Source organism: Diabrotica virgifera, chromosome 7 (genome assembly GCF_917563875.1).
Source record: "Diabrotica virgifera virgifera chromosome 7, PGI_DIABVI_V3a".
NCBI classification, from domain to species: Eukaryota; Metazoa; Arthropoda; class Insecta; order Coleoptera; family Chrysomelidae; genus Diabrotica; species Diabrotica virgifera.
Window position 1 is genome coordinate 138655261 of NC_065449.1, and position 13272 is coordinate 138668532.

The window sequence follows — 13272 nt, forward strand, 5'->3', positions numbered from 1 at the left end:
AAAGTCCTCGTGGCAACCGTATATCGGAGTTCACGAAGACCTGGAAGCCACGAGAGACTACGGTTTAACATGGTGGGACGTCATAAGATGCTATATATATATATATATATATATATATATATATATATATATATATATATATATATATATACCGGTATTTTAGGCGTCAAAGCCCTTCCGGTAGGGATCTATGGGGGAGTACCACCAAGCCGCAAGCCCTTATCCCTTGCCGTACTGCTCCCTCATAGGCCGATCAGATGCCCGCATATTCCAGTCTAAGCGCCAGATTAATATTTAGAATTTTATACTGACGCGTTAGCCTTTTTTGTTTTTCCGATGGCCTGGCTTGAGCTTGAACTCACATACCTCACGGCGAAGTGAAGTGCGAGTCAGCCGCTAGTCGCACTGAGCTATCCGATCGACATCATCATTTGATATTAAATTTCGATTTATTGATTCACTTAGATTTCTAGGTGCATCTCTTGATGAATTAGTATCTACAGTAAATATTACAGATTTAAAGAATTTAAAGTATGAATTTAAACACCTACCTGACTCTCTATTTCAGTTACTTACACGAAAAGGTGTATTTTGTTATTATTACATCGATAAATGGGAAAAACTCAATGAAACCCAATTACAGAACATTTTTATAATAAATTAAATGACGAACCTTTACATAATGACAAATATGAACATGCAGTTAATGTTTGGAATGGATTTAATATACAAAATTTGGGAGAATATCACTAGAGAATATTCTAGGTCACAGAACTAGTGGTTTAGCATGGTACTATACCATCCCGGGTATTCCTTTGACTGGATGCTCCTGTACACAAAATGTGAATTGGAGCTACTAAGTGATGTAGATATGATATTATTTATCGAAAAAGGAATTCTTGGTTGTATTAGTCAATGTTGTTCAAGATATTCAGTGCCTAACAATAAATATATGAGAAACTATGACCCAAACAAACTAGATAAATATCTGTTTTATGTTGATGTTAATAATTTATATGGTTGGGCAATCTCGCAACCGCTTCCAATTAGTAATTTTAAGTGGGTTGATACAAATATTGATGTAACTGGTATATCTGATGATGCATTATTTGGATACATATGTGAAGTGGATATAGAATATCCGCAATATCTACATGATGTGCATAAGGATTTTCCATTCTGTTCAGAACATCAAATACTTCCCGGTTCAAAGTTACCAAAATTAATGACTACCCTATCAAAAAAAAATATATTATTCACTATCGCGCTTTAAGGCTATGGGTACATAATTCGCAAATATTTTACGTGTATCCCTACTTTTTCTGTCTTTACACGGCAAATTACGTGTAGTAAAATTCACACTGGTGTGGATATGTAAACATTACTAGAATGTCATTCTACTTGAAAATGTCATAATTAATTTAAAGAGATGGCTTTTGAATGTTCTTGGATAACTGTTATTTTTATAATTGCAAATTATTAATTCAGTTAATAAATGTGATAATTTTTTCACTAACTATGTTTTCAGTGATTGTAATAATTTATTTGTACAACAAAAACTAATAATCAATCGAGAAAAGAGGAAAAGTGTTAAAGTGATTTTTTAATAATATGTTGTTATTTTGGAACGCTTACAATTTTGAACATCTCTAACAACAAAATACTTGGATCACAGGATATATCTGATGTATTCTCTGCTTGGATCTTTCACAAATAATACACAATAAATAACTTTTTATTAAGTTCACGTCTTAAATCAATTATTTATCAAATACACTATATATCAATAATATTTAATCAATTTCTCAAAATATTCCCGATGCAATGTCAAATATTTAAAATTGTCACTGATTGTCAGTGTCTGACTGACAATATATGCTGACAATATTATATTCGGTTGAGTGCGTTGTAAGACAAAGACAGATTTGGAAAATATTACCACGGCATTGTGTTCATTTTTTTCAAATCCTGAAAAAACCAATAAATATTTTTGAAAAATTTAAACGCAGAATGAAAGACTAAATTATTACCGAGGGCCGAAAGTCCCTTAGAATAAATAAAAAGTTTATTTTGAATGAGATATTTGAATTTAAAAATCACACTAAATTTTCTCTTAGTTTTTTCACCCCTGTAACTTATTAAAATAAACACTGTAGAAGTTCTCAGGGACTTTCGGCCCTCGCTAATAACGTAATCTTTCATTCTGCGTTTAAATTTTTCAAAAATACTTATTAGTTTTCTCAGGATTTGAAAAAAATGAATCCCCATTTGAATAGCATTGCAGCCGAAAATACGTTCCGATCCTCTTAAAACAAGCTATAGCTTACGGATTGATTGTTACAAAAATTCATAGAGTTTTAGAATTTAAACAATCTGCTTGGCTTAAACCTTACATCGATCTTATAACAGAGCTTAGAACTAAAGCTAAAACTAAGTTTGAACAGAATCATTTTAAACTTAAAGTTAATAGTATTTACGGTAAAACTATGGAAAATATTCGCAAACACAGAATTGTGAAATTGACGCGACAATGGGAAGGTCGATATGGTGCAAAAAATTTAATAGCTAGTCCAAAATTTCACAGCAGAACAATATTTGATACTGATTTAATGGCAATTGGAATAAAAAAAAACTGAAATATTGTTTAATAAGCCTCTTTACATTGGAATGTCTATTTTAGATATTTCAAAAACATGTATGTATGAATTTTACTATAATTATATGTTACCAAAGCTAGGGATGAACTGTAAAATTATGTACACTGATACTGACAGTTTTGTATTTGAAGTTAAATGTATCGACTTGTATAAAGAAATTGTATGTACTGACATTCACAGATTTGATACAAGTAGCTATGCTCCAAATAATCGATATAACATACCTCTTTGTAATAAAAAAATTCCAGGTCTAATGAAAGATGAGACTAACGGTACAATTATAACTCATTTTGTTGGTTTAAGATCTAAAATGTATAGTTATAAATGTGAAGATAATACTATTGTAAAGAAATCAAAAGGAGTTAAATATTGTGTTATTAACAATAAAATTACTTTTAAAGTTATCAACAATATTGACTAAAAAATATTTATTACCTTTCTGACTGATATCTTCCCACGACGAACAAAATTTACTAAACGACTGGACACGAAGAACAAAGTTTTACTAAAGATCACTACTACTATCCGCAATTTATGTAGTCGATGTTTGAATCACTGCGTATGTCTCAGAGGTGACCTTGATTTACAACATAAAAGTAGATACATTTGATGTTTAAGGACATTAATCTTCAATAGCAATGGAGTGTTGTTACAAAGCTTTTATAATGGCTCAACACCTGCAAAAACCGTTGTACAAGTTTACAGCAGAAGAACTAGAAAACTTTACCCTACAATACTTTGAAAAATATGTGCATCCGTGGAAATTACTTCAATCTTGGTATAAGTTACCCACTAAAGCAGATCAAGATTTTGAGGTTCAGACTCGTCTTCCATGTTATGTACATTTTTATCGTCCCGAGTGGAGAACAGAGCTCGAAGGTTCAGCACCGGCGCAATCTAGTTGTCATTTATGCAAATCTGCGATTGAAAATTTAAAACATGTCTAACAGTGTAATAAATAGTTAATAAAGCATTATTTTCTTAATAAAAGTTTTCCTTACAATAATAACCTTGATTGTGACCTTCAAATGACCTTGAATGACATTGACTGTTACCTTGACCTTAACCGGTCTAACCGGTTTCCCCCACCCTACTTTGCTCCAGCTTTGGTGTAGAATGTCTACTAATAACACATATATTTAATGCAGTACTTACATATGCACATTTTCCCAATCAGTGGAAAGTAGCAGAGATTATAATGTTACAAAAACCAGGAAAAGACCCCAAAGAACTGAACTCATATAGACCCACTAGTCTCTTACATATATTATCTAAGCTATTTGAAAAAAAGGTTTCTATGTCAATTAGAACCAACAACCGAAGAAACAAAATTAATTCCAAAACACCAATTTGGTTTTCGTAGCAAACATGGAACAATAGAACAAACACATCGTATAGTCAAACAAATCAGTAATGATCTAGAAAACAAAAGGTACTGTGAAGCTTTTCTAGATATCAGCCAAGCATTCGACAAAGTATGGCATACAGGACTCCTCCATAAGCTAAAGAAAAATCTTCTATATCAATATTATTTAATTATAAAATCGTATCTAACAGATCACTTTTAATTATTGAAACAACAAGATGCTCGCTCAGAACTATTTAAAATAGAATCTGATGTCCCACAAGGCAGTATAGTGGGTTCGTTATTCTATCTGTTATTTACTGCTGACCTACCTACAACTAGAGTGACAAAAGTCTCAACATTCGCAGATGACAGGTATTATCGCATCTCACACAGACCCCCAAAGAGCTTCGCATAACTTACCAAGCCCACTTAAATAAAATAGAAAAATGGTTAAAAAATCGAAACTAAAAGTTAATGCAAAGAGACAGCTGTTCACCAGTATACATAAACAACAAACAATTAGTAGGGAATATAGAGAGGGAGAAGATAAACAATAAAAAGGGAAAGTGTAAGCTTTTTGTGTAAATTAGAACCGTATACAACAAACGATTTTATGAATAGTACATGGAACTAACAAAACTAAATGTACCTACTATCAAAATCGTCTGGGAAGCTCCAAAAGTGTTGCAAAAGAAACTTGGTCCATAATAAACGATCTTCGAAATAAAACCCACGCAGCTCAAACATTTGCTCTTCCAAACCCTGAAAATCTAAACGAATACTTCATTAACGTGAGTAAAAATATAACATCAACTATTCAGTCTCAACAAGATCCCATTTCCTATCTCCCTAATTCAGAAATTGAGGAATTCATTCTTTATAAGACCAATCTATAAATCTGAATTGATCCAAACGATCAATAGTATCAAAAGCAAATCATCTTGTAGTACTGATGGACTATCCATAAAAATCTTCTCAAATCTCACAGATGTGTTAGAACTCCTCGTGTCACTAATTAATGATTCCTTTGAAAACGGTAAATTTCCAGAGTGCCTAAGACAGCCATTATTATTCCTCTTCATAAAGGTGGCGAAAAATCTAATGCCTGCAACTATAGACCTATTGCCCTACTACCGGTAATCTCCAAAATTATTGAGAGGCTCATAAAAACCCAACTTATGTCCTTTCTCTTTGATAACAATATTTTATCACAAAATCAGTTCGGCTTCTTAACTAATAAATGTACAACTGATGCCATGTTTTCTGTACTTCACGAGGTTTACCAAGCACTAAACAATAATCTTTATACTACCACTGTTTTCTGTGACTATTCCAAAGCTTTTGATTGTGTAAATCACAATATTTTGATTAAAAAACTTAATTACTATGGAATTCGAGGTATTTCTTTGAATTGGTTCAAATCTTACTTAGATAATAGGAAACAATTGGTAGAGCAAATGATACTGACTCTAGTCTCAAAAACATTATATGTGGAGTACTACAAGGTTCAGTATTGGGTCCTCTACTTTTCCTGATCTTTATAAATGACATCACTAATTTAAAAATCGATGGAAAAATTTTTCTTTTTGCTGATGATACCAGTATCACTTGGAGCAACTCAACTATTGCAACTCTTCATGCAACTATAACTTCTGATCTTCTTACGATAAAAACCTGGTCTGACTCTAATTTACTCTCCTTTAACGTGGATAAAACGGTAGCATTATCATATAAAGGTGCTTTTCAACCCCTGCTTGTGAATAGCAGCCAGATCTCTACCGTTGATTCTGTAAAATTTCTTGGGATTCTTTTAGACAGCAACCTCAAATGGTCCCTTCATATCGATTTGTTAAGTAAGAAACTCGCCTCGGCCTGCTATGCCATAAGATCTGTTTCGAAGGAACTCAATTTAGCATCTTCTAAAATAACATATTTTTCTTTATTCGAGTCTCATCTTCGATATGGTCTTCCTTTTTGGGGGTCTAGTACAGCTGCCCAATTTGATGTTATTTTCAAATTACAAAAAAGAGCAATAAGATATCTGTTTGGCCTCAGAAGAACAACCCATTGCAGAAGTTACTTTAAAGATCACGAAATTTTAACTCTTCCATCTTTGTATATTTTAGAAACTGTTTGCTTAATTCGTAAACACATGCATGTCTTTCCAGCAAGGCCTCATCATGACTACTCCACCAGAAATTCAACTTTTGTTGTCTATTTACCGATCCCGTCTTCTGAGTTAGTAAAGAAATCTATACTATATTCCGCAAAAAAACTATACAACCATCTCCCTTTACAACTCAAATCTGCAACATCCTTTCTCAAGTTCCGTAAAATGACAAAAGCTCATTTATCTAAAAGACCATATTATTCAGTAGAAGAGTTTCTTATGCCCGGTTGCACCAACAGATCTTAAGCTTAAGTCGAGAATATCATAAGAATTAATATAATATAATTATAACATATTACAATAAGAATACCATAATATAATAATAGATATAATTGATAATAAGGTAAGAATCTAAAATTATGGTGCAACGTAAATGATACTCAAGGAGGCCCTATTTATACGTAGAGCTTAGCTAATCTGGAACTTAAGATCTGTTGGTGCAACCAGGCATAAATGACTAACTAAGAAATCACAGTAATGTACAAGTAACTAAAGTGTATTTATATATATTTGGGTGTCACATACAGCAGCTTAAACTTATTAGTTCCTTTGTTTGTGTTTTATTATATTATGTTGTATGTTCAATTTTGCAATTTATAGTAATTTTGCAATATATTGGTTTTTGTTTTTTTACTTCACTTTTTTAACTTGTTTATATATTTTTTTTTATTGACGATTTATCTAATTTTATAAAATTTTATTTGTTATTGTTATGTATATCTTTTTCGTGAATCTATGTTAAGCTTTGTCCATAAAATTGTATAATTTTCAGTGACAATAAAGCATATTTCTATTCTACCTATATAAACTTATGTAAGTAGTGCACTTGCTAATTATTTATTGTTTTTTACTTTTATGTAAATGTCATAAATTTAAACTTGTATCTTTGACCGACTATACGTTTCATTTTTGTTAAAACTGTATGGCATACATCTAGATAAAAGACTAGCATGGAGGAAACACATTATTCACCAAAAGAAAGCAACTTGGACTCAAACCTCAACAAACGTACTGGATCTTGGGTAGACATTCAAGACTGTCAATTGAAAATAAATTAGTGGTAGAAACAGTGGTAGTGGTACAAAGTAGGGTGGTGAGAAAAAAGTCAAGTTGCAAGATTTCTCCGCTATTCGCACACGATCGTTTCTCGTATCCCCTCCAAGTACTTGCACAACGCGAATAATGCGGAAAGGTTGCGATTGGTAATTACAAGAAAAACAAAGAAAAAAAATTCAAATCGGACTTTATCTTCCGATCCCGCAACGGACCTAAAGATTATGAAAAAATCGAAATTTTCCCTTTTTTCTCAAACATTTTTATTCATCCTCCTTGTACGTTTTATTTATCGCTATAGTAAAATTTATTTACAGTTTACAAGGTTGAATAATAAAAAAAATTGTTTTACGCATTTAAGATCCAGCATGGTCAATCAAAATCTATAAAAATTTGAAATCTTTGATGATTTTGATTTAGTGTTTTTTATATTATTTACATATATTCCATTTCTTTTTCATCTGTCTATGTCCAGCTTTTAAACGCCAACTTTGTATTGTGATTTGGTGGTAAAATCTGGCAGCATGGACCTGCATTTTAGTGTTGCTCTGATGAATCCATCTCTTGATTGGGGCCCACATACATTAGAAGGGTCACGGACGTTTCCCTAACTGTCATCAATACGACTAACTTCACGCGTAACTTTGATACGAGAATTATAAAAAAAATATGCATTGAAATCCAGATCCCTTAATTCGTTAAGCGTGATAAAGTGAGTACAAAGACATACATATTTCTTTCTTTGTAATTACAGCTTCAATTTACCGTACACTTCTCGTAGACTCTGCCGATAAGGTAGAGTCGTGTTGGGGAAAAGTCGCGCGCCCACATTAGACGATGCTTCTGTGGCCAACTTCACGCAACCGCTCGACAGCTTGCATGTGGCAGGGATAGTTTTGTACATTCCAGTCTGGCATGTCACCTGGTGTAAAACATCAACTTATATCTTCATTTGAAACTATTCGAAGAACTGGAGGAGAAGATAGTTTTGCAAATTTACAGTCTATTATTTCAGTGTAGTCCTGTGCTTCAAAATTCAAAGTAGGAGGGATGAAATTTCTAATACTTTTACCCCTGGCTATAGTCTGTCCGGCTTTTAACACTCTCCTTAGCCCTAGCTCTCTAATGTGTTTGCTTTCTCCCTACTACTTGAAATTTTAAAGGAGAGGAATACACTGAAATAATAGACGGGAATGTTGCAAAACTATTTTCTCCGCCACTTCTTCTAAGAGTTTCATATGAAGATATTACTTCTTGCATCGGGAGACATGCTAGACTGGAATGTACAAAACTACCCCGGCCACACGCAAACTGATGAGCAGTGCGTAAAGTTGGTCATGGAAGCATAGTCTAATGTATGTAGGCCCCAATCAAGAGATGGATTCATCAGGGCAACCCCTAAATCAAGGTCCATGCTGCCAGATTTTGCCACCAACTCACAATACAAAGTTAGCATTTAAAAGCTAGGCCAGAGACAGATGAAAAAGAAATGTATGTATATTATGAAAATAATGTAAAAAGCACATACTCATTGGTTGGTTGGAGGTTGGAGGGAAGAGTGTGGGTGGAGCTCGCAGTGCAGCTACTTCCTCGTGGTGAGTTCTGGGTTGTTTAAATATTATCATAGAATATCTACACAAGCGAAGAGTTGCACAATGTAACAGAAAAATGAGATCACTAAATATTCTTTAATTTATCAAAATCATCAAAAATTTCAAATTTTTATAAATTTTGATTGACCTTGCGGGATCGGAAGATATTCGTTAAATGCGTAAAACTATTTTTTTTATTACTCAATGACGCAAATTGTCAATAAATTTTACTATGTCAATAAAAAAACGTATATGGAGGATAAATAAAATTTTTTGAAAAAAGATAAAATTTCAATTTTTTCATAATCTTTAGGCCCGTTGCGGGATCGGAAGATAAAGTCAGATTTGAATAATTTTTTTTTTGTTTTTCTTGTAATTACCAATCGCAACTTTTCTGCACTATAGCGATGCAGAATTATCAACTTTACTTTTTCTCGCACCACCCTAATACAAAGCCATAATTAAACCCATATGTACCTATGACCTACAGCTATGGGGCTCAGCGAGCAACTATTATTGGAAATCATACAACGTTTTCAAAATAAGGCATTGAGAACTATAGTAAATGCCCCATGGTACATCCCCAACCCAATAATAGAGAGAGACCTGATTTCTATATATGTTATTTGTATAGGTATACACAATATCTTATATATTTTATATACAGTATGTCCCTGTAAGTTGTATCCATATGGAAAACTTTTTTATTATTAGTTTTACGAAAAAGAGTTATTCTTCATAAAAAGCTCTGCATGGTCCAAAACCTAAGTTTCAACCAACAGATATCAAATTTTATCAGTATTATACGATGTATGTCAAAAAGTTTAAATTTCACTCAGGAGTAAAGTAGCTTTATTTTTCACAATATTGAAAATTGCTATTATGAAAAGTTGTTTGGAATTAAAAACCATATTCTAATATGCAATTACATAGTTCTAATTGAAAAAAAAAAATTTTGAAAAATTTATGAATAACTAACATTATTATCAGTTAGTTCAATTCTGATAACTCTTTTATTATTAAATTTACGAAAACAATGATTCTTAATAAAAAGTTCTGCATGGTCTAAAACCTAAAATACAACCATCTTACATCAAATGTTATCAATTTTATACGAGGTATGTCAAAAAAGATAAATTTAGATCAAAAGTAAAGTACCTTTATAATTCAGAATAATTTAATTAGAAGGATGTAATTACATACTGAAACATATTTTTTAATTCTAAATAACTTTTCATTATAACAATTTTCGATGTTGTCAAAAATAAAGGTATTTTACTCTTGAGCGAAATTCATATTTTTTGACATACCCCGTATAAAATGGATAAAATTTGACATAAGATGGTTGTATTTTACATTTTAAACCATGCAGAACTTTTTATTAAGAATCACTTTTTTTAGTAAAATTAATAATAAAAGAGTTATCAGAATTGACATAACTGAGTTGTCCATAATTTTTAAAAAAAATTTTTCTTCAATTATAAAGATGTAATTGCATATTAAAATATAGTTTTTAATTCCAAACAACTTTTCATTATAGCAATTTTCAATATTGTGAAAAATAAAGCTACTTTACTCTTGAGTGAAATTCAAACTTTTTGACATACCTCGTATAATATTCATAAAATTTGATATCTGATGGTTGAAACTTAGGTTTTAGACCATGCAGAGCTTTTTATGAAGAATAACTTTTTTTCGTAAAACTAATAATAAAAAAGTTTTCCATATGGATACAACTTACAGGGACATACTGTATATCAAATTGACTTGCTACAATTCAATTTTTTTTTTGTAAACGTAGTCAATAAATTTTTGAATCTTTTTGAAACCTGAAAGTTCCCAGCATCAAAGAAGAGATCAGCAAATGGAGTAAAAAGAAGAAAGACTTAGTGCGCATACAAATGATTTTGCAAGTGAATTGTTAAACACAGAGGGTGAAGTTCGCAGACTGAAGCGTTATAAACCAACTGACCTATGAAATAGATTTTAGAAAAATTAGAACTGTTCTAAATGTTAATTTATTTTATTAGTAGTAATATTTATACATTAGTTGTAAATTTAGAAAAAAAAGTTTTCATTGGAATTTTTACCTACATTTCATAAGAAAGTCATAACTTTAACTGATTGTTAACTCAAAATGGAGCAATAAAAAATATGGTGTATTCCACGAATATACGACTGTTTTGGATTTTCACAACAACGAATATTTTAGTGTGCAACATAAGAAGTACGAAAGTATTTTGCTCTAATAATTACTCCAATAAACAACAATATAATTTGCAATTTACTTTCGTTCTTCATATTTTGCACAGTAAAATATTCGTTGTTGCGATAATCCAAGAGGGTCGTATATTCGTGGAATGGGGTATATATAGAAATTTAGCCAATCGCCCCCCTTCTTAACGATGCTGGATACGCCGCTGATTTCTGTTGTGTATTGAATGAAGTGTGGAATGCGAAGTAATAAAGCCTGATAAAGTTAGGTCTACTATATTGTGGTTAAGATTCATCCATTACCATCAGTGTTACAGTTTAAGCATAAAACTGAACTAAATAAGTTATCATCTGAGACACAAAGAAAAAAAACGGTTACAAAAGGCAAAAAATGCTATAAAATGTACAATAAAAATGTTAAATAACTAACTATGTCCATGTTAATACTTACGTTTGGAAAACTTTATCCTCTCTAGGTTAATTCAGACTCCTTGAGGGAAAATGAATCTATATTATATAATATCTATATAAAAACTACATAAAATCATCAACAAAATGTTCGGAAAATACAACTAAAAAACTATTAAAGGTAAAAAACTTAAGATAATTTGTGGTAATAATAATAATGTGGGTACAATAAAAACAAATACAAACGTTTGCCAGTTGCCAGTTTGACATGACAAAACATCAAAACAAGCAGCGCAGTGTTGCCAGAGCAATTTTTGATCAGTGCCGGCGAAAAATAATTTTATGTGGGCAAGATACATTTTGCGAGGCCCACTGCTCGCGCACAAAGACAGATTTTTTAAAATAAAAAACATGTGTCATTTTCGTTATTAAACTTTTATTCTTGCAAAATCTAGTCAAACTACAACAGACCTAAAAATATTTAAGATATTAAGACCAACCAACGTTAAAAACAGTTTAATATTACAGGAACAGAAATTTTCTACCCTTTACACTGCTGAATTGTTTAATTACGTTCTCGTAATCCAGCTTGGATGCTATATCAGCCTCGATGGACAAAATTGTGACCGTAGAAAGTCTTTCCTGTGACAGCGTACTTCTTAAATAATTCTTAATGAGTTTTAATTTCAAGAAGCTCCTTTCAGCGGAGGCTGTACTAATCGGAGAGTATGTACTAATATTATTTTAATCACGATGTAAATGTTTGAGTATATTTCTTTTAAGTTATTATCTGTAATGTATTGAAGCCACCGTTTCACGTCTGTTATAAAGTTAGGTAAATTAGAGATCATTATTTGTAGTTCTTCATGTATTTCGTAAGGTTGAAATTCACTGCCCTCACCCACTCGTAGGATTGTGTGTAAATCCTGACATTTTCTAATAGATAGATATCTTTATTTCCAAATAGGTAACCTCATATACAATTTTTTTTAACTTAAATACTTTTTTACATATAAACGAAAGAAAATCAATCAATAAAATATGGAAAAAAATTCAATAAAAAAAATACAAGAAAATTGTGTTCAAAAATTATAATCAAATCAACAAGTTCACCAACCAATAAAAGTCAATAAAAATAAACAAACCATATTGTGCACGTTCTCTGCCAATTCAAATACCTACCACTTTAATTTTTTAAGGAAAACCTTTAATTTATCTTTATAGTTAATTATGATATAAGTGTTAAAAGTACAATTTTAAGGCACGCATTTGAAAGTTTGCAGAATGAGCGAAGCGAATTCTGCAATAATTCACATGAGTGCCTTAAAAATGTACTTTTTAACACGTATATCATATATTTTTCTAAAAACATTATAAATTTATAAAATACAATATATTTTTGTTAATTTCTGAAACCATGAATCCTATGACCCGTAAAAGGTAGAACTGGTTATCTACACTCGAGGGGAATGTCTAATAGCGAAAATATTATACCGTTTAAATAAACTTGTATTTTCTACAAACGTGTTAAAAATGCAATAATACAGTTTAAATTAGATTTTAAAAAACCTTTTAAACCACCTTTTTCAAATACGCTTCATTAGTGGTGACGTCATGCGTTGAGATAGGTTATGGTCCTGTATCCAAACAAACCAAATAAGCAGATTTTTAATACATCGATTTTGTGCGTTTTTGTTGAAAATAACTCCAGTTTTCCGCTTTAAGGTATGTAAAATGATGTATATTTAAAGATACATTTTACTGAAGAAGCCAATTTGCAAACAAATCATTAAATTCCACAAAACAATCCTTGTTTACATAACTTATAAC

General features: G+C 31.4%; 1 protein-coding gene across 8 annotated transcripts in view; it reads right to left on the bottom strand.

Annotated features, from left to right (window-relative positions):
* Positions 1-11715, bottom strand: part of LOC114331031 (uncharacterized) — a 71766-nt gene extending 60051 nt beyond the window's left edge. For 4 of the 8 annotated variants that reach the window (XM_028280492.2, XM_050656068.1, XM_050656063.1 and 1 more), the window contains exon 1: positions 11486-11713. The gene's annotated coding sequence lies outside the window, so the exon portion shown is untranslated. Of the gene's footprint in view, positions 1-4654; positions 4776-11485 lie in introns of all 8 variants that reach the window. The other 4 variants (XM_050656067.1, XM_050656064.1, XM_050656065.1 and 1 more) reach the window with 3 other exon arrangements.
* Positions 11716-13272: the final 1557 nt, after the last annotated feature.